Genomic DNA, 21,169 nt, shown 5'->3' on the forward strand with positions numbered 1-21,169 from the left:
ATCAGCATTGCATTTCGTTAGAAAGTCACCTTATCTTCTCCTCGGCCGTGTTTCTTCCTCCTGGTGTTTCCTCCTTCTGGAGCTCCAACCCCCTTTCTTTGTGAGGCTGACTATTCCAGAACCCTCCCCATTCACCTTATGCTCCTCTGTGATTGGCTGTGGTGGTCAGCCAATCAGGACACATCTCTAGCAGCCAGGTATAAATAAAGGCGAGTTATGTGCAACTCCAAAGTTCGCACCTTGAACTTCATCAGGTGGTCAGGCAGGTATAGAGTGGGTATAGGGTGGCAACCTGTGTTGGAAGGGGTTGCACTCCCCCTGAAGTCATAGGTCCGCAGTTTGGGTGTCCTTCTGGACTCATCACTTACGCTTGAGGCTCAGACATCGGCGGTGGCCGGGAGGGCCTTTGCACAACTAAGACTTGTGTGCCAATTTCGACCATACCTCGGGAAGGCGGATCTGGCCAGGGTGGCTCATGCCTTAGTCACCTCCAGATTGGACTACTGTAATGCACTCTACGTGGGGCTGCCCTTGAAAACGGCTCGGAAATTTCAGTCGGGCGGCGGCCAGGTTGTTAACTGGTGCTCCTTACAGGGAGCGGTCAATTCTCCTGTTTAAGGAGCTCCCTTGGCTGCCGTTCATTTTCCGGTCCCAATTCAAGCTGCTGGTTCTTACCTACAAAGCCCTGAACGGTTTGGGACCTGCCTACCTGCGTGACCGCATTTCTGTGTACGAACCCACACAATCCCTTTGATCATCTGGAGAGGCCCTGCTCACGCTCCTGCCTGCATCGCAAGCGCGACTGGCGGGGATGAGAGAGAGGGCCTTCTCGGTGGTGGCCCCTCGACTCTGGAACTCACTTCCTGAGGACATCAGGCATGCCCCATCTCTGGCAGTCTTTAGGAGGAGCTTGAAAACGTGGTTATTCCAGTTTTATCCCAGATGTATAAATATGTGAGAGGAAGCCACAGGGAGGAGGAGGGAGCAAGCTTGTTTTCTGCTTCCTTTGAGACTAGGATGCAATGGAAGAATGGCTTCAAACTACAAGAAAGGAGATTCCATCTGAACACGAGGAAGAACTTCCTGACTGTGAGAGCCGTTCTGCAGTGGAACTCTCTGCCCTGGAGTGTGGTGGAGGCTCCTTCTTTGGAAGCTTTTAAACAGAGGCTGGATGGCCATCTGTCAGGGGTGATTTGAATGCAATATTCCTGATTCTTGGCAGGGGGTTGGACTGGATGGCCCAGGAGGTCTCTTCCAACTCTTTGATTCTATGATTAATAATGAACCCTTAGCACTATGTCCTCTAAAGCACCTTATACTGAGTTAAGATTGTTTGTATGTTCCCACCAACGCTCCACCTCCCTATCTTGTTCATACCCAGCATTATTTTAATTACATTCGGCCCAGACATAGATTTTAAATGTGTGTTGTGCTATCGTCAATGTTTATGCTATTTGTGTTTGAGATTTATTTTAATTGCTTTGTATTGTTGTTGTTATTGCTTGTATTGATGTATTGTGAGCTCAGCCTTATGTAAGCCGCACCGAGTCCCTTGGGGAGATGGTAGCGGGGTACAAAGGAAGTTATTATTATTATTATTTCACTGCAAATTACACAGCGTAATAAAAATGTCTCTTTTTTTTAGTGTCTTGGCTTTTAAGCTTGCTCCTGAAATTATTTGGAGTGCTTATCCAGAAAATCACACTGGATAATCCAATCGGCTTGTTGGGGTTCAGCCTGATCCTGATCTGTGTGAACCGGGTTCTCTGATAGTTTTTCCAACTGAGCAAGCTCTCCCTGACAGTGTGGAATCTGTTGTTGATGCTGAGGTCAGCGGCGAAGAAAATGAAACTGAACAGCTGGAGGAAAATGTTTTGGAAGCTAGCCGTGATATCTCTCCACCTGGGTTTTTTAATGAGGACCGAAGAGAACAGATAGTTAGAGACAGAAATGTTTCACAGTTTCTACGAAGGTCAAATCGTTTACAGGAGAGACAGGCCCAGGTCAAAGTCAAGGGACATTTCAAAGAATATCTTCTTTGGTTTAAGGGGCCTCCTGCCGGGTGTCTCCTTAGATCAAGCAACGTTTGGGGCTGTGGCTGTGCCTTGGCAGAATTCCTGTGTTCCATGGCCAGTAATCGCAGAGGTTTCTAGTTTTCAAGTTCATGGTTAGCGAGAGGCTAACAGGTTCCTGGTTCTTGTATTGTGGCTTTTGGAATTTTGCTCAAGTTCAGAGATTCTACTGACTGCTGTGTTTCTGTTGTGGCTTTTTGACTTTGCATTTACCTTTCTTTTGTAACCAATTTTTCATCAATAAACAAGGATTGTTTTTCCTACAGTCCAGTGTGATGGATTTAATCTTATGGTCTCGTTTCTTAGAATTTCTTAGATATGGTTGAATTTATAAAATTTTAGTCTGCTCTTTAAAAGATCTCTTCTACAGAATCGGGATGTGTTGTATCCCAGGGCAGGAACACCGCTGTCCTTAAACACCACACCAGTATAGTAAAATCAGCAAGCAGATGTGATTTTAGCCCCCGGTGGCGCAGTGGGTTAAACCCCTGTGCTGGCAGGACTGAAGACCGACAGGTCAGAGGTTCGAATCCGGGGAGAGGCAGATGAGCTCCCTCTATCAGCTCCAGCTCTTCATGCGGGGACATGAGAGAAGCCTCCCACAAGGATGATAAAAACATCAATTCATCTGGGCATCCTCTGGGCAACGTCCTTGCAGATGGCCAATTCTCTCACACCAGAAGCAACTTGCAGTTTCTCAAGTCACTTCTGACACGACAAAAAAAAAGCAAGCAGTTTATTGAAGGATATATGTAAGCAAAGCAATAAAAATGATAGAAACAGTATGGTCTAAAACCAGTACTTTCCAAAGAGTAAATATAATCCATGAACTTTAGGGTACAAAGGTAAAAACACAAGATCCAAAGATGCAAAACTCAAAGGAACAAGGCATCATGGAGATGCAATGCCCAAAACAGGAACCTGGCAAAACTTGAAATATGAAACTAAGACATCCACTTGGAAACAAGACTGTCGTGAAACTCCAGTTTTGATGAGACTGAGCTAGAATCCTTTCCATGTATCATATAAAGCTTTTCCTGTCTCATGAACCAAAAGGAAAGCATTTAGCTTTCCCTAAGGATTTCTTACTTTTTATCTCTCTTTTCTAGCAGACAGACTGACCTCTGCCGATCTTAAGAACTTTGCCTTAATTTACAAATTCTTGTTTTCTATCATCAAACTCATTAAAATGTTCACCTGACGAATCATCCTCAGAAGACAGTTTATCAGAGAATGACTGCTGTGGGTCTCCCCCAGGAATTTGACCTTGGGAATCTAAAGGAGAAATACTTCATTCATGAGAAACTTCAGGCCTCTCAGAAAGGCCTGGACTTGAGTCAGACACAGGAAGACCCTCATCCCCATTGACGTCAGACACAGGCTCAGGAAGACCCTCATCCCCATTGACGTCAGACACAGGCCCAGGAAATCCCTCATTCCCATTGACGTCAGACACAGGCCCAGGAAAACCATCATCCCCATTGACGTCAGACACAGGCCCAGGAACATCCTCTTCTCCATTGACGTCAGACACAGGCCCATGAAAACCGTCATCCCCATTGACGTCAGACACAGGCTCAGGAATACCATCATCCCCATTGACGTCAGACACAGGCCCAGGAAAACCATCATCCCCATTGATGTCAGACGCAGATCCAGGAAAACCCTTATCCCCATTGACATCAGACACAGGCCCAGGAAAACCATCATCCCCATTGACGTCAGACGCAGGCCCAGGAAAACCCTCATCCCCATTGATGTCAGATGTAGGCCCAGGAAAACCCTCATCCGTATTGACGTCAGACACAGGCCCAGGAATACCATCATCCCCATTGACGTCAGACACAGGCCCAGGAAGACCCTCATCCCCATTGACGTCAGACGCAGGCCCAGGAAAGTCCCCATCCTCATTGATGTCAGACGCAGGCCCAGGAAAGTCCCCATCCTCATTGACGTCAGACACAGGCCCAGGAAAATCCTCATCCCCATTGACGTCAGACACAGGCCCAGGAGAACCCTCATCCCCATTGACGTCAGACACAGGCCCAGGAAAACCCTCATCCCCATTGATGTCAGACACAGGCCCAGGAGAACCCTCATCCCCATTGACATCAGACACAGGCCTAGAAAAACCCTCATCCCCATTGATGTCAAAGACAGGCCCAGGAAAACCCTCATCCCCATTGATGTCAGACACAGGCTCAGGAAAACCCTCATCCCCATTGACATCAGACACAGGCCCAGGAAAACCATCATCCCCATTGATGTCAGTCACAGGCCCAGGAAAACCATCAGACATATTATGAAGAAGTCATATCACTCCTTCTTTGGGGGACTGAGTGATTGCCTTTGCAGGCTCTGGCTCTTTGTGTGGCGGGTGGCCTGGGCCCCACCCTGCCTCTGACCCTCGTCTGTCCTGGGAGTCTTTTACCCTTATTGATATTAGTATTTGTCCTTTGTTGTGTGTCCTGCTTTTCCTCCTCCCCCTGATGTCTCTGAGAAGTGATCCAAATACTTTGAAGCATGGAAAGTAGCTATTGCGTGATGCTCATGTTTATAATTGGTTAAATTGATGAATCCAGAGGGTGCTTCTCCCCAATGCTTCCTCTTCATTCTGGAAAGAAGTGGTGAGTGGAGTGCCATCAGCAGGGTTCCATCCTGGTCCTGGTCCTATTCAACATCTTTATTAGATGAAGGGTTCGAAGGCATGATCATCAAGTTTGCAGACGACACCAAATTGGGAGGAATAGCTAATACTTCAGGGGACAGGAGCAGAATTCAAAACGATCTTGACAGATTAGAGAGATGATTGGCCAAAACTAACAAAATGAAGTTCAACAGTGGCAAATGCAAGAGACTCCACTTAGGCAGAAAAAACGGTTGTGGAATATACGTTACCCGGGATCATTAGAGTGCTTTTGGAGAAGGAAGGAAGATGGAGGCACCTTGGCAGATTTCCAGGCTTTTATTACTATCTCCGTGGAGTATAGGGTGTTCAGCAAACCAGGGGCTGACACAACTTTGACGTCGCAATTGTTCCAGTTTTTATAGCATAAAATTGCTTGTTTTACACATGCGCAGAACAAATCTGACATTTACACAATATAATTATTAACAGGTTTTTTCATGTATAGTTGCCAAGGACATCTTTATCAGGTCTTGGCAGGCACGTTGTGACCCCAAACATCTGCTCGGTTATCTCAACTTATCTCAACTTTCACCCGTTACCCTAAGATGACACGTTCAATTGCTTTAAATCTCTTTTTTATTTTTATTGAGGTTTTTCTTAATAGCAATACATCAATAGGGTGTTAATCATTGACATATTGATTATACTTTAAAAGAGCCGGGGGGGGGGGGGGGGGAGGTGATAGACCGGTGGGGTTAGAGGGGGTGGGTGAGATTCCTACCTAATGGGAGGGGGAGGATGATGAGGGAGCTGGAAGGGGGAGAGGTATGCTTTCTAATGGGGGGTGGGGGGTGGGGGGTGCCAGTGATTTTGGAAAGTGGGACGCGGAGTGTGTTAGCATTATTTAATCTTGTTAGTTAAATCTCTAATTGAATTATAACTTTTATATGTTTATAACGTAAGATTTGATCAAGGCAATCTCCTAATCAATCCAGCCTTAATTACTTCATTACAACTTAGTTCTTAATATGAAGACCAAAGGAATTTGCTTTTGAATGAAACGTTTCTGAAATTGCCTGCTATTTACATTAAGTGGTCAGAGGATGACGCTCTCTCACCATATGACCTTAGATGTCCCAAGTCTTGGATTGATATATTGATTTCTTTGTCCTGCCAAATTTCTCTTGTTTACTTCATGTCTATGACCACATCGGCTAGAATAAACATGGCTAAAACAAACATTGGCTAGAACAAACATAGCTAGAACAACCTGACCCATGGTTCAGTGTCAATCAATATCTGCAGGTTTCTCCATGCTTGCAAATTAACTCCCTGGAGCAGGTAGGCTTCTATTTTATTCTAAATTATGATTATTATTTTATTTTTCTCCTAACGGTTGCCACAAAATGAAATTATTATTATTATTATTATTATTATTATTATTATTATTATTATTATCTTTATTTGTACCCCGCTAGTATCTCCCGAAGGACTCGATGTGGCTTACAAAGGCCAAGGCCTCAGAACAAAACATAACAATACATAACCTAAAGCAAATTAAAAACAATTAAAGTAATATTAAACAACAAGCAATAAACAATACACCAAGACACAATAAAACTGGGCCGGGCCAGAGTAATGGGTACAGAATTAAAAGTGCTGATGTGACAGGTGGTATATAAGGCATTATAGGGCAAGTGCAGTGTGCAGTGTGCGGCAATCTTAATTCTACTAAAGTGCTTCTGGGACTTGGTATTGGAGATTTCCTATTCGGGGAAGGCACAGCGGAACAGCCAGGTCTTCAAGTTCTTTCTGAAGACTGCCAATGTAGGGGCCTGTCTAAGATCTTTGGGTAGGATGTTCCAGAGTCGGGGGGCCACCACAGAAAAGGCCCTGTCTCGTGTCCCCACCAAACGCGCTTGCGACGCCGGCGGGATCACGAGCAGGGCCTCTCCAGATGACCGAAGTGAGCGCGTGGGTTCATAAACGGAGATGCGGTCACGCAGGTAGGATGGTCCCAAAGATACAGAATGGGGGACGCCTGACTTGAGAGCAGTACATGTGAAAAAGACCTTGGAGTCCTCGTGGACAACAAGTTAAACATGAGCCAACAATGTCATGTAGCTGCAAAAAAAGCCAATGGGATTTTGTCCTGCATCTATAGGTGCATAGTGTCTAGATCTAAGGAAGTAATACTACCCCTCTATTCTGCTTTGGTTAGACCACATCTGGAATATTGTGTCCAATTTCCTCTCACATATTTATCCATGGCTATCATATCCCCTCTCAGCCTTCTCTTCTTTAGGCTAAACATGCCCAGCTCCTTAAGCCACTCCTCATAAGGCTTGTTCTCCAGACCCTTGATAATTTTAGTTGCCCCCCTCTGGACACATTCCAGCTTGTCTATATCTCTCTTGAATTGTGGTGCCCAGAATTGGACACAATATTCCAGGTGTGGTCTAACCAAAGCAGAATAGAGCATGGGGAGCATGACTTCCCTGGATCTAGACACTATGCTCCTATTGATGCAGATCAAAATCCCATTGGCTTTTTTTTGCCGCCACCTCACATTGTTGGCTCATGTTTAACCTGTTGTCCATGAGGACTCCAAGATCTTTTTCACACGTACTGCTCTCGAGCCAGGCATCCCCCATTCTATATCTTTGCATTTCGTTTTTCCTGCCAAAGTGGAGTATCTTGCATTTGTCACTGTTGAACTTCATTTTGTTAGCTTTGGCCTATCATCTCTCTAATCTGTCAAGATTGGCACCACTTTAACTGCCCTGGCTTAATCTTAGGGAGTTCGGGCAGAGAAGACCTTTAGCCTTCTCTGCCAAAGAGGGCTGGTGCCTCGCCACACGACAAGTACTCCACACGACACACGACAACTACTCCCAGGATCCATTAGTACTGAGGCATGATAGAACCAACCCACCCAACACCCCCCCCCCCCCCCTCCGTTCAGTTTGCAAAATCCATTCTCACAGAATCTGGACTGCAAAGGCGTTTTTGAATAATGACATCAGAGTTGTCTTTTTTATGTTTGTGTTTAATATCTTGGTGAACTGCCTGTGGCTTCTGTGTCCCAATACAGCGGTGTCCTCGTTTCTTTCGCAACAATCGTGGAATACAGGTCCATTTGTCTTGAGGTGCGCAGTCAAGTCAGCCACTTTGGGTTTGGCTTTACCTTACAAACTGTTGCTGCTTGGGCATCACAGCGTTTAGTTTGCCAACAGTTATAGTATGTTGCGCACTTTTCTTTCACCAAAACACAGGCTGTGTCTGATTCTGTTGCAAAATGAATGAGGCTTGGTTCGTTTTTTGCCCAATAGCTGAAAAGAAGATGCCACGATGTATCAAAACAAATCATGCACTACTTCTACAGTTGCATCTACCCTGATGAATAAATGCAATTTGACCTCATTTTAACTGCTATGTAACCCTGGTAGTTGTAATTGGGTAAGGCCATTGGTCTTCTCTGCCAAAGAGGGCTGGTCCTGCACTATACTACAATTCCCAGGATTACAATTCATCAAACCAGGTTAGTTATTCTACCAGGCCTGGCTTTGGGGCACCTTGTCTTCCTCGATCAAAGGAACATTCAATACACCTCCAGACTCGCCACTCCTCATAATTTCGAGAGATCGTTTGTGTTAGGCTTTGTGTATATATTAAATAGTGCAGGGGACAAAATCGAGGCTTGGGGGACACTGCCGGCCAATGGCTAAGGCGTGAGTAGGTGTCCCCAGAACCACCTTCAGGTTCATCCCTCCGGGTGGAATCATGCCATCGATCTGCAGCCAAGCCAAGTATTTAGGCTTTCATGGCTGGAATCACTAGGTTCTTGTGGGTTATTTCAGGCTATAGGGCCATGTTCTAGAGGCATTTCTCCTGACATTTCGCCTGCATCTATGGCAAGCATCCTCAGAGGTTGTGAGGTCTGTTGGAACTAGGAAAAAGGGTTTATATATCTGTGGAATGACTGGGGTGGGGCAAAGAGCTCTTCTCGGCTGAAGCTAGGTGTGAATGTTTCAACTGACCACCTTCATTAGCATTTGAAGGCCTGGCTGAGCCTGGGAAAATCTTTTGTAGAGTGGTGTTAAGATGTGCCTGGTTGTTTCCTCTCTGCTGTTTTGCTGTTGTAATTTTAGAGTTTTTTAATACTGGTAGCCAGATTTTGTTCATTTTCATGGTCTCTCCCTTTCTGTTGAAATTGTCCACATGCTTGTGGATTTCAATGGCTTCTCTGTGTAGTCTGACATGGTGGTTGGAATGGCTGGGGTGGGGCAAAGAGCTTTTCTCTGCTGGAGCTAGGTGTGAATGTCTACATAGGGACCACCAAACGCAGCAGCATTGCCCAAACATGAATCAAGGAACATGAAAGGCACTGCAGACTCCTTCAACCAGAGAAGTCAGCCATAGCAGAGCAGTTTGATGAACCAAACTGGACACAGCATATTATTTGAGAACACAGAAATGCTGGACCACACCAACAACCACCATGTCAGACTACACAGAGAAGCCACTGAAATCCACAAGCATGTGGACAATTTCAAAAGAAAGGAAGAGACCATGAAAATGAACAAAATCTGGCTACCAGTATTTAAAAAACTCTAAAATTACAACAGCAAAACAGCAGAGAGGAAACAACCAGGCACATCTTAACACCTCTCAACAAAAGATTTTCCCAGGCTCAGCCAGGCCTTCAAATGACAATGAAGGTGGTCAGTTGAAACATTCACACCTAGCTCCAGCAGAGAAGAGCTCTTTGCCCCACCCCAGCCATTCCACAGATATATAAACCCATTGTCCTAATTCCAACAGACCTCACTACCTCTGAGGATGCTTGCCATAGATGCAGGCGAAACGTCAGGAGAAATGCCTCTAGAACATGGCCCTATAGCCCGAAAAACCCCACAAGAACCAAGTATTTAGGGTTGATTTTTTAAACTAAAATTTCTACAGTCTATACATGAGTTAAGGGCAAAAAGCTCTTGATATTTACTGGAAGTAAGCCTCACCCCCTCCCAACCCCAGAGATCCCTCCGTTCTGAGGACCAAGATTTGTTGGAAGTTCCCAGTGTCAAGACCTTGTGTCTCACAGCAACGAGACGCAGAGCCTTCACAGCAGTGGCACCATCATTCTGGAATACTTTGCCACCTGAAGTCCGTGCCTTGCGGGACTTATCAGCTTTCCGCAGGGCATGGAAGACATGTCTGTTTCGACAGGCCTTTGATTTTTGATATTGCTGTTTTTAAATTGTTTTTAAATTGTGTTAGATGTTAGCCTGTTCTTGTAAGCCGCTCCGAGCCCCAGGGGAGTGGCGGCATCGAAGTTTGAATAATCAATCAATCAATCAATCAATAAAATCTACGATGAGCATGTTTTGATTTTTGGCCAGTGGAGACACTCCCCTGCTCTCTCCCAGAGTTCTCTTCCATCTCATAGAACGATATAACTGGAAGAGACCTTAAGGGCCATCACACCACGCATTTTGTCTTATAATGTAGTCACCGCTCTTTCCAAAACCTCAGGTTTTGTTTCAGATTTGAAGCTCAGATTTTGAGCTGGGTTCAAGAAAGCCTCAGCCAAAGAACAATTTATTGTTTCTATTTATTTCGTACATTTCTACCCCGCCCTTCTCCCCATAAGGGGACTCAGGGCGGCCTCACGTAAGCATCAAATCATGCTAATAAGATATACATCATAACATTACAATTAAAACAGTTAACATCATTTTAAAAACATTATACAAAATCATCAATGCATTCGTTTAAGAGTGCTACGATCCTCTAGTTGAACGCCTGGCCCCAGAGCCAGGTCTTCAATTGTCTTCTGAAGGACAGGAGAGAAGTGGACAGCCTGATGAACTCTGGGAGAGTGTTCCGCAGATGGGGGGCCACTGCCAAGAAGGCTCTGTCTCTCATCCCCACCAACCGTGTTTGCAAAAGTGGTGGGATTGAGAGCAGGGCCTTTCCTGACAATCTTAAGCTATGTGATGGTTCATAGCAGGAGATACATCTGGACAGATAATCTGGGCCAGAACCTTAGGGAGAGAGTTCCACAGATGGGGGACCACGGCTGAGAAGGCCCTGTCTCTCGTCCCCACCAACCGTGTTTGCAAAAGTGGTGGGATTGAGAGCAGGGCCTTTCCTGACAATCTTAAACTATGTGATGGTTCATAGCAGGAGATACATTTGGACAGGTAATCTGGGCCAGAATCTTAGGGCGAGAGTTCCACAGATGGGGGAAAACAACTGAGAAGCGCTGTCTCTCGTCCCCACCAACCGCATTTGCAAAAGTAGTGGGATTGAGAGCAGGGCCTTTCCTGACAATCTTAAACTATGTGATGGTTCATAGCAGGAGATACATCTGGACAGGTAATCTGGGCCAGGACCTTAGGGCGAGAGTTCCACAGATGGGGGACCATGGCTGAGAAGGCGCTGTCTCTCGTCCCCACCAACCGCGTTTGCAAAAGTAGTGGGATTGAGAGCAGGGCTTCTCCTGTCGATCTTAAGCTACCTGATGGTTCATAGCAGGAGATACATCTGGACAGGTAATCTGGGCCAGGACCTTAGGGAGAGAGTTCCACAGACGGGGGCCGCTGTCGAGAAGGCCCTGTCTCTCATCCTTACCAACCGCGTTTGCGAAAGTGGTGGGATTGAGAGCAGGGCCTCTCCTGTTGATCTTAAGCTATGTGATGGTTCACAGCAGGATATACGTTTGGACAGGTAATCTGGGCCAGAACCGTTTAGGGCTTTAAAGGTTAAAACCAGCACTCTGAATTGTGCTCGGAAGCTAATCAGTAGCCAGTGGAGCTGGCATGACAAAGGAGTAGTACGCTCCCTGTACGCCACTCCAGTTAACAACCTGGCTGCAGACCGCTGGACTAATTGAAGCTTCCGAGAAGTTTTCAAAGGTAGCTCCACGTAGAGAGCGTTGCAGTAGTACATATCTGAGAAAGTTTAAGCACTACAGGCCACGAATTGATGTCTAATGACTCACAATTGGTTCACCTCCGTACCGTCCAGATCCCAGTAAAACTCACGGCCCTTCTTCCAGATGGCAAGCCAAAAAGATCGGCTTCTCGCCTGAGTGTGGTGTTCGAGGAATTCCTATTAAAAAAGAACAACCAGAAACTCGTTACTGGGAAGGAGATGTTACCTGATCTCAAAGTTTTTCCAGCCAGTGTCCCCATGTACATTGACCACTAAATGCCCTTACCAACTGGTATTGAAGAAAGTGGATTTGCAGTGCAGATGATTCCACAGGAAATTCTGGAATCAGTTTGAGGCCTGGATGGTGATGACACAAACCCCAGAACACTTATGCGCATTAAGGGATTTTTAAATCTGAAGTTGGAAAATCTTATACCCCTTCTACACTGCCATATAATCCATATTATCAAAGCAGATAATAAATATTCTCTGCTTTGAACTGGATTATATGAGTCTACACCAGAGGTCCTCAAACTAAGGCCTGAGGGCCGGATATGGCCCTCCAAGGTCATTTACCCGGCCCTCGCTCAGGGTCAACCTAAGTCTGAAACGACTTGAAAGCACACAATAACAACAACAATCCTATCTCAACAGCCAAAAGCAGGCCCACACTTCCCATTGAAATACTAATAAGTTTATATTTGTTAGAATTGTTCTTCATTTTGATTATTGCATTGTTTTTAAGTGGGTTTTTTTTGCACTACAAATAAGATATGTGCACTGTGCATAGGAGTTCATTCATGCTTTTTTCAAATTATAATCCGGCCCTGTAACAGTTTGAGGGACTGTGACCTGGCCCTCTGTTCAAAAGGTTTGAGGACCCCTGGTCTACACTGCCCTACGATCCAGTTCAAACCAGAGAATCTGGATTTTATGCCAGTGTAGAAGGCGCCTTAGTTTGAAGCTAGCTTTGACCTGCATTAAATGTTCAGCCCAGCAGTACAATACTGACTAGTCGACAAGAACTTCTGTCCCCTATCCCCCAGCTCTTGTGGCTCAGTGTGAGCCTGAGCTTTCTGAGCCTAAGTTTCCTCAGGACGAGGAGGATGATGGGTTACAGATTTCTGAAAATGTCCCTGTTTTTGATGCAGTGTTGATACTGAAGAAGAGACGGCGTTTCCATTTCCCAGAAAAAGGAATGTTGTTTTACAAGATGGTCATAATTCGAGTAATACTTCACAGCTGCAGGTGGAAGAGTCGTTCGCTCCATCTGTGAGCTCAGTGCCTCTCGATTCCCAGGCTGACCAGTCATAGAATCATAGAATCAAAGAGTTGGAAGAGACCTCATGGGCCATCCAGTCCAACCCCATTCTGCAAGAAGCAGGTATATTGCATTCAAATCACCCCTGACAAATGGCCGTCCAGTCTCTGCTTAAAAGCTTCCAAAGAAGGAGCCTCCACCACACTCCGGGGCAGAGAGTTCCATTGCTGAACGGCTCTCACAGTCAGGAAGTTCTTCCTAATGTTCAGATGGAATCTCCTCTTTTGTAGTTTGAAGCCATTGTTCCGCGTCCTAGTCTCCAAGGAAGCAGAAAACAAGCTTGCTCCTTCCTCCCCGTGGCTTCCTCTCACATATTTATACATGGCTATCATATCTCCTCTCAGCCTTCTCTTCTTCAGGCTAAACATGCCCAGCTCCTTTAGCCGCTCCTCATAGGGCTTGTTCTCCAGACCCTTGATCATTTTAGTCACCCTCCTCTGGACACATTCCAGCTTGTCAATATCTCTCTTGAATTGTGGTGCCCAGAATTGGACACAATATTCCAGATGTGGTCTAACCAAAGCAGAATAGAGGGGTAGCATTACTTCCTTAGATCTAGACACTATGCTCCTCTTGATGCAGGCCAAAATCCCATTGGCTTTTTTTGCCGCCGCATCACATTGTTGGCCCATGTTTAACTTGTTATCCACGAGGACTCCAAGATCTTTTTCACACGTACTGCTCTCGAGCCAGGCGTCACCCATTCTGTATCTTTGCATTTCATTTTTTCTGCCAAAGTGGAGTACCTTGCATTTGTCACTGTTGAACTTCATTTTGTTAGTTTGGGCCCATCTCTCTAATCTGTCAAGAATAATGAGTTATTCAGCCTTGAAGGTGATGGGGATTTGATTAGGGAGGACCGTTTGCAATTAAGGGTATGCCTAAGTGCTTGGCTTGCTAACAAATGGGAAGTTCGAGGTCAACGTAATGCTTTCATGCTGGGGAAGCATATTAAACGATCTGATTGAAGTCAACCTTTTGTCAGTGCAACTTTGCTTACACCCTGTTAACTTCTCTAAAATCACTTCGGCTTTTGGGGAAAGCTTTTGGCTCTTTGGGACTTTGGTTTTGATCTTGGTTTCTGGGGACTCTGTCATGTTGCCATGGATTCATGTCTGACCACTACTTGTGGATTATACTTCATGTTATTTGCCTTTGGACCTTAGGAACTCTGCCTTTGGAATTGAGGCTCTGTTTTGGCTACTGAACCTTTGCAACCTTATTTCTACATTTATAATAATAATAATAATAAACTTTATTTATACCCCGCCTCCATCTCCCCAAGGGACTCGGAGCGGCTTACATGAGGCCAGCCCAACAACACATCAATAAACCAGAAACCAATAAAATAAAAATAATACAGTTAAATAAATCATATATAAACATTAACATGAAAGGATTTAAAAACCTATGGCCGGGCCACATGTAATAGTTAAAAATTAAAAACTAAACGTTGGGCATGAAAAAGTTAGGATATATCTAATAGGAGGGTTTTAAAGAAGTGAGGGGAGCGCAATCCAAGCGAATAGTTAAAGTGCATTTGAAGACATTTCGCTGGGAATTATTTCCTTATTCCGGTAAGGCATACTGGAACAGCCACGTTTTCAGGCTTCTCCTAAAGACTGCCAACGTTGGGACATGCCTGATATTCCTGGGAAGTGAGTTCCAGAGTTGGGGGGCCACCACTGAGAAGACCCTCTCCCTCGTCCCCACCAATCGCACCTGCGAGGGAGGTGGGAGTGAGAGCAGGACCTCTCCAGATGAATGAAGAGACCGTGTGGGTTTGTACACAGAAATGCGGTCACACATTTATGATTTTGTTTTTCTTCAATAAACTACAAAACCTACAGCCTTGGTGTGTGATGTTGTTCTGAGCAAGGTGAATCTGAGTTGCGACACCAGCACAAGATCCCCCTACTTCCTATCCCCAGCCTAATAGTCCCCACATCTTTACCTCCCAATCTAACAGACCCCTATCTCCTATCTCCTATCCCTCAGGCCAATAGCCCCTGATTCCTCATCCCTATACAAAAAGCCTCCTGCCCTCCTTACTTACTTACTTACTTACTTACTTAGGCGATCCCTCGTTGGACGAGTAAGATGGCCTTCCATTATGGATTTCCTTGTGGGTCCGTATGTGGCTGTGGAGCGCTATTCTTGCTCTGCATCTTCTTCCGCAGTGAGGGCATTGGTTTCCAGGTGGAAGGCGGTCCCGGTCGGGGTTGGCTTGACGCGCCTTCCTCCTGGCACGTTTCTCTCTTTCGCCCTCCACTCGTGCCGCCTCAAATTCTGCAGCACTGCTGGTCAAAGCTGTCCTCCAGCTGGAGCGCTCAAGGGCCAGGGCTTCCCAGTTCTCAGTGTCTATGCCAGAGTTTTTAAGGTTGGCTTTGAGCCCATCTTTAAATCTCTTTTCCTGTCCACCAACGTTCCGTTTTCCATTCTTAAGTTCGGAGTAGAGCAACTGCTTTGGGAGACGGTGGTCAGGCATCCAGACAACGTGGCCGGCCCAGCGGAGTTGATGTTGGAGGACCATCGCTTCAATGCTGGTGGTCTTTGCTTCTTCCAGCACACTGACGTTTGTCCGCTTGTCTTCCCAGGAGATTTGCAGGATTTTCCGGAGGCAGCGTTGATGGAAACGTTCCAGGAGTTGCATGTGACGTCTGTAGATAGTCCACGTTTCGCAGGCATATAGCAGGGTTGGGAGGACAATAGCTTTATAGACAAACACCTTGGTCTCCCTACGGATGTCCCGGTCCTCAAACACTCTCTGCTTCATTCTGGAAAATGCTGCACTTGCAGAGCTCAGGCGGTGTTGTATTTCGGCATCGATGTTGACTTTGGTGGAGAGGTGACTGCCAAGGTAGCAGAAATGGTCCACATTTTCTAATGTTACACCATTAAACTGTATTACTGGCATTGGAGAGGGATTGGCTGGTGACTGCCCTCCACCTCCAGCATATTAGCCCCCTGCCCTCTAATGGCTCCCTTCTCCTCTCCCCCCAGTCAAATTTTCCCTTGTCCCCTTCCCTCCGGTCTAATACCTCCCTAATCCTTACGCCCAGCCCTATAGCCCCTTGCACCCCAACCAAATAGCTACCTCTCCTTTTGAGGGCAGGAGACTGGGACAGAATAGGGATACTTGTAGTGTACCGTCCACCTCGCAACACTACAACCTCCCTATATGAGCTAGCTGGGGTGATCTCAGGCCTGGCATTGGAGTCCCAATGGCTTATAGGTCTTCAATGGTCATGCAGAAACCTCCCTGTCAAGAGCGGTTCAGGACTTCATGGTAACCATGGCAACTGTAGGGCTGTTGTTAAAACATGTTTTTTTAAAAAATGTAGTTAAATTTTGTTTGTAGTTGATGTCTGGCAAGAACACTTTTCCTCTGGGTGGATCTTCGTCTTTATTCTCGTGGCTTCTTCTCGGCTGTCTTGCAGCTCTTCTGATGTCTGAGGTGGAGTCTCCATTGGCCTGGAGAGCCCAGTTGAGGTGGTTCAGTTCATCTTGGAGGAGGTGGGCTTCGCAGATTCTTTTTGCACGGTCTGCCAAGGCTTTAATGGGGCTTCTTTGTTGACTTGGGTGATGGTTGGAGTTTTTATGTAGATATCTATCTGTGTGTGTGGGTTTTCTGTAAACGGTGTGACCCAATTGTTGATCTGGTTTGCAGATGACTAGGACATCTAGAAAAGGCAGTCTTCCTTCATTTTCTTTTTCCATGGTGAACTGGATGTTTGGGTGGATGCTGTTCAGATGGTCCAGGAACCTGTTGAGTTCTTCCTTTCCGAGGCTCCAAATGGGGCAAGTGTCATCCACATATCTGAACCATATCGTGGGCCTTTTTGTTGCTGTTTCCGGGGTTTGTAGCTGGTGGTGAGGCAATGGCGAAACAGAGCTGTGATGTCTTCTGGGAACCTCTGGTTGATGAGTGCCATGGTGTCTGCTACCAGGACCATGGTAAATAGAGACACCACATCGAAGCTGATCAATTTGTCATTGGTATTTTACTTGAGATTGCTGATTTTTTCTATGAAGTGGGCTGAGTCCTTGGTGTAGTGTGCGGTGAGCCCAATATGGCTTTTTAACTGTGCAGCAAGAAATTTTGCTAAGTCGTACGTGGACGATCCAATGGCACTCACGATGGGTCTGAGTGGGGTGGAGTCCTTATGGATTTTTGGGAGTCCATAAAGCCTGGGTGGAAGGGCTTCCGATTTACATAGCTGTTGTCATATGTCGAAGTTGATTGAGGAGTTCTTAATCAGAGTGTTGGTTTTCCTGGTTATTTTGGAAGCTGGGTCTTGTTTAAGTTTTCTGTATATCGTAGGATCCAGACATTTTTTGATCTTCTCCTTGTATTGTTCTGTATCCATGATTACTGTGGCATTCCCCTTGTCTGCTGGGAGAATGAGGATGTCAGGATCTGAGTTGAGCTCTCTGATGGCTTGTCTTTCCTGCCTTGTAATGTTACTGGAGTGAAGTTTTGCCTTTTTCAGGATGCTTGCTGCTTCCCCTCTTATTTCTTCTGCTTCTTCCTCGGGGAGGCGATAAATTGCTGATTCGACATTGGCAATGATGTTTTCTACTGGGATCCTGGTGGTGGTTACAGCAAAATTTCCTCCTTTCGTGAGTATGGATACTTGGTCTTCAGAGAGTTGTTTGTCTGTTATCGTTGATGATCTGTTTGCTTGTTTTGTTCTGCTAAAAATGTAATACAATGGTATGGTTGCTGATGACACGATAAATAAATAAATAAATACCCGTGTTTTTAATCAGGTTTTAATCAGATTTTTAATTAATTTTTATTTATTTATTTAAAAGTTTTGTATACCGACGTTCTCACCTCTCTTGAGGGACTCAGACTGGTTTCCAACTGTTGGGGTTCAGCCTGAGTTTGAACTTGAACCTGATTCTCTGTTTGTTCTTCCTGATGCTAATGAAAGTATATTTACTGATGCTAGTGGAAATGTACCTTTTGATGCCAATGTTCCTGAAATTAGTGAGGAAGAATCTGCTGTAGGTTTGGAAAATGCCAATGTTCCTGAAATTAGTGAGGAAGGAACTTCTGTAGATTTGGAAAATGAAAGTACCAGTGTTCATGAGAATGTTGCAGAGGGAGGCCTTGAACTTTCCCTCCCTTCTGCACCTGGTAACTGTAATGACAACAGAAGGGGCCAAATTTGGGAAGACAGAAATAAATCACTCAGTTTGCGTCGATCCTCCCGAATTCAAGAATTAAAAACATTAGCTTCAAAACAGAAGGGCGGTTCACGGAACCGATTCTTGAGTTTTAATTGCAATACGCCAGGCTGATTCCCTCAGTTCAGGCATCGTTTCAGAATTGATGAAGACCTTGGCAGTTCTCCCGGTTCTATGGCCATAGTATGGAAAGAGTTCTAGGATATCAAGTACGGTTAGTGGATTGCTAACAGATTCAAGTATTTCTCAGAGAGGCTTTTGGTTTTGCTTTGTCCATTTAAATTCATGTTTGCTGATTTTGCTGTGGCTTTTGACTTGCATTTTTCCTTTATTTTGTAACCATTTTTCTTCAATAAAAAAGGATTGTTTTTCACAGTCAAGTGTGGTGGATAGTTATCTTAGGCCTCGTTCTCTGCTCTGGATTGCAACACCAACCATAATATTTATTTATTTATTTATTTATTTATTTACTTTATTTGTATACCGCTCTTCTCAGCCCTTAGGCGACTCAGAGCGGTTTACAACAATTTAGGTATACACAATACAAAATCATTAAGCATTTAAAAGCAATAGCACCACAAATCATTAAACATCAATATCAATAGATCACTACATCAATATAACAAATCCATCAGATCTCATCAATGAAATCAGAATCCAAACTCGTTATCCGATATTCCGTGTTCCGATAGTCAGTCAATCAATCACACTGCTTAGTCGAATGTCTTTACTTTCCTCCGGAATGCCAGCAAGGAGGGGGTCAATCTAATATCTGCAGGAAGGGCGTTCCACAGCCGAGGGGCCACCACTGAGAAGGCCCTGTCTCTCGTCCCCGCCAGGCGTGCTTGTGAACCATTTAGGGCTTTAAAGGCTAAAGCCAGCACTTTGAAATGTGCCCGGTAGCAAATTGGCAGCCAGTGGAGCTGGCGCAGCAGTGGAGTGGTATGCTCCCTGAGTGCCGCTCCTGTTAACATCCTGGCTGCTGATCGTTGGACCATTTGAAGCTTCCGAGCAGTCTTCAGAGGCAACCCCACGTAGAGAGCGTTGCAGTAGTCTAAATGGGATGTGACTAGAGCATGGACTACCTTGGCCAAGTCAGGCTTCCCAAGGTATAATATCACATACAATCAATAAAACATCATAATTCATACTACAGTAAAACATTAAAACAGCAATTACCGTATATTCCGGCATATAAGACGACTGGGCGTATAAGACGACCCCAACCTTTCCAATTAAAATATAGAGTTAAGACGACTCCCATGCATAAGACTACACCCGCGTATAAGATGACCCCTGACTTTTGAGAAGATTTTCTTGGGTTAAAAAGTAGTCTTATACGCCAGAATATACTGTATATTCAATAACTACAATGGTCAGTCGTCACACTAAAATCGTTGCTCATCATCCTCCATCCATATCTCAGGGTGTTGGCTCACTCGTTGAATGCCTGTCTCCATAACCAAGTCTTCACCTGTTTCCTAAATGTCAGGATAGAAGGGGCGGTTCTGATCTCAAGTGGGAGAGAGTTCCAGCGTTGAGGGGCCACCACCGAAAAGGCCCTGTCCCTCGTCCCCACCAGACGCGCTTGCGAGGCCGGTGGGACCGAGAGCAGGGCCTCTCCAGACGATCTTAATAATCTTGATGGTTCATAGGGGAGAATACGTTCGGAGAGGTAAACAGGGCCGGAGTCGTTTAGGGCTTTATAGGTTAATTATTTCCTTGCACATGTAGCCGCTCATTGTCACTGTGACCGTGTTTATTGTAATCTTATATTGTTAATGTATTCATATGTTTTGTAATTATGATGCTTGTTGTATGTGTTTTTGGTTTTATTTTGCTGTAATTTGTTGATTGGGCTTGGCCTCATGTAAGCTGCCCCGAGTCCCCATTGGGGAGATGGTGGCGGGGTATAAATAAAGATGATGATGATCTGTAGGACTTATCCTCTTTCCTAAAAGCTCCCTTTGAATTCCTGCATGGGTTTTGCTCAGGTAGACAAAAGGGAGGTGTCTACATGCCACTTCTGTGCAAGACAAGCTTGGTGGTCGGCAAGCATCCAGAAGCGTCCAACCCACCAAACTACTTTTGCCTGCCTTTAGGCTGCTCCCTGCACATGGTCAAGGACAGGGGTGACCGACATCCAAGCCTCCACTAAATGAAAAGCAACCTTGAAGCAGCCCTGCATCGGAAGGGGATCCTTGCAAAGCTGCCTCTGAGCCTTGCTTTTGTCCAGGAAGGAGAGGGAGAGGAAGCCATAGGATAAATAGTTAGGATGTCTCCTTTTGCAGAACCCAAAAGGATGCCCTGTTCTACTTCCCCTGTTCTACTTACCTCTTCCTTGTCATCCTCAACCCGTATCATTGTAGCGTTCAGCTTTGCACACGTCTTATTTGATTCCTTCCATGTTATCATATCATCTTTAAATTTATACATGGCATTTAGATAGCTTATCCAGTTGTTTTTCAATCGTTTACGGGCGTCCTCTGTGACAAAAGATAGGATGGGTGCCTGTTCAGATTTCATATACAGTCAGTCCTTGAGCTACAAACATCCGACTTACAAATGACTCGTAGTTACAAACGGGGGTGAGACAATAAGAAGTGACAGAAATCTTCCCCTCGGAAGGGAAATTCACTTCTGGAAGAGGCATTATCATGGGGGAAAGGGGTCTCCATGGAAGCTTCTGAACAAGGGCACAGAGAGAAAGCCAAAGGGGTGTTCGCCCTTCCCTATGATTTCCAAAGCTTATCTATCTATTAGGCATATGCAATCCATGGTTCCAAATGGTTCTGAAGTACTTACAAAACTAAAGTTCTGGTTGTGAAAACTAGGGGGTGCTGGTGCTTTGTTTCTGCAGTGTTGCTAAAGTTCTGGTGGTGAAAGTGTCAGAACTCTAACAAAACTTTCAAAATCTCATTATTTCATTATTGGTGATTTTTATGACAGAACCTATTAGGAACTGCCATTTATAATGAAATGTTGAAAGCTTTGTTAGAGTTCTGAAAGTTT

Source organism: Anolis sagrei, chromosome 5 (genome assembly GCF_037176765.1).
Source record: "Anolis sagrei isolate rAnoSag1 chromosome 5, rAnoSag1.mat, whole genome shotgun sequence".
NCBI classification, from domain to species: domain Eukaryota; kingdom Metazoa; phylum Chordata; class Lepidosauria; order Squamata; family Dactyloidae; genus Anolis; species Anolis sagrei.